The following is a 1,666-nucleotide window of genomic DNA, read 5'->3' as shown; positions in this document are numbered from 1 at the left end:
GTCGCCAATGGTACACGGTATTGAGAAGCTTCCCGGATCCTTTAGTTTTGGAGGTGAACTCCCTTGGAGTATTGCACTACTCACCTTAGTGAAGGCGATAGTCTCAAGCTTCCGGATCGACTTCTTCTTTGTGAGGATGTCTTTCATGTATTTCGCATAGGCCGGCACGTGATTGATTAATTCCGTGAAAGGAATCGAGACTTCCAAATTCTTCACAATTTCCATAAACTTTCCAAGTTGGTCATCAAATTTGGGCTTGGCTTGACGACTTGGAAAAGGAAGTCTAATCACAATGGGCTCCTTCTCCTTGACCTTGTCTTCATATTTCTTTGAAATTTCTTCTTTTGATGATTCTCCATCCTTGGAGTTTTGCACAATTTCTTCCTTATCACTAGCTTCCACAACTTCATCCTCAACTTGCTTCTTCGGTGCTTCATACCTTGTACCACTTCTCAAGTGAATGGCACTAACCGTTTCATGTCTTGGGGGATTACTTTGAGGTGGTAATTGTCCCTTTTGTCTTTGTGAGCTTGAAGATGCTAGTTGAGTCAATTGGGTTTCCAACATTTTGGTGTGAGCTAGGATGTTGTTGATGGTGGTTTCCTTTGCTTGACTATCTTTTTGCATTTGAGTGAAAAATTCTTATTGATTCTTTTGCATTTGGAGGACCGCTTTTTGAACATCAAAAACTTGGTCATTTTGGTGATTGTATGGATTTTGGTTTTGGTAACCTTGGTTTTGGTTGTAAAAGGGTCTTTGATTTTGGTTTCTCATGGGAGGTGGGGTGTATGTTGTTTGAGAGTTTTGAACATTTTGGCTTTTGTATGAGAGATTTGGATGGAATTTGGTGTTTTAATTGTAATAATTGGAATAAGGGGTACCACTCTTGTATGCTTGGAAAACATTCACTTGTTCATTTGTTCCTCTACATTCACTTTGGTCATGTCCCAAAGTTCCACAATTCTCACATATCCCACTTGGGATTGATGAAGATGCCGTCATGGCATTAACATGATGCTTCGGTGATTTTGAGACATCTTCAAGTCTAGCCATCGCTTTTTCAAACTTCAAATTGATTGTGTCAATGTGAGCACTAAGTTGAGCACCCAATTGAGTAACGGAGTCCACTTCATGCTTTCCCCCTATAGTAGCCTTGCGAGGTCTACTATATTGTGAGTTATGGACCGCCATTTCCTCAATTTTGTTCCATGTTTGATTGTCACCAACTTCGGTGAACATTCCATTTGATCCCATGTTGAGAATGTTCCTTGAATCTTCATATAAACCGTTCCAGAATTGTTGTACCAAGAACCATTCGCTAAGTCCATGGTGAGGACATGAGCGACAAATTCCCTTGAATCGCTCCCAAGCTTCATACAAAGATTCTTCATCCCTTTGCTTAAAACCCGTAATTTGAGCTCTTAGCATGTTAGTCTTTTCCGGTGGGTAGAATTTTTTGTAGAAAGCTAGAGCCAACTTCTTCCAAGAATCAATTCCGAGAGTGGCCTTATCAAGGCCCTTCAACCATTGTTTCGCGGTGCCAATTAGAGAAAAAGGAAATAAGACCCATCGAATTTGGTCTTGAGTTACACCGGTTTGAGAAATCGCATCACAATAGTCACAAAAGGTTTCCATATGAGAATGAGGGTCTTCACTAGGCATCCCC

At 40.8% G+C, this 1,666-nt stretch overlaps 1 non-coding gene across 1 annotated transcript; it reads left to right on the top strand.

Annotated features, from left to right (window-relative positions):
• Positions 1-1,321: 1,321 nt before the first annotated feature.
• Positions 1,322-1,428, top strand: LOC141593463 (small nucleolar RNA R71). Its single transcript, XR_012521544.1, has one exon. It is a non-coding gene; the product is annotated as a small nucleolar RNA R71 (small nucleolar RNA).
• Positions 1,429-1,666: the final 238 nt, after the last annotated feature.

The sequence above is a fragment of the Silene latifolia genome, chromosome 7 (assembly GCF_048544455.1).
Source record: "Silene latifolia isolate original U9 population chromosome 7, ASM4854445v1, whole genome shotgun sequence".
Taxonomy (NCBI): domain Eukaryota; kingdom Viridiplantae; phylum Streptophyta; class Magnoliopsida; order Caryophyllales; family Caryophyllaceae; genus Silene; species Silene latifolia.
Note: the sequence above shows the minus strand (reverse complement) of the source record. Positions and strands in the feature narration are given on the sequence as shown.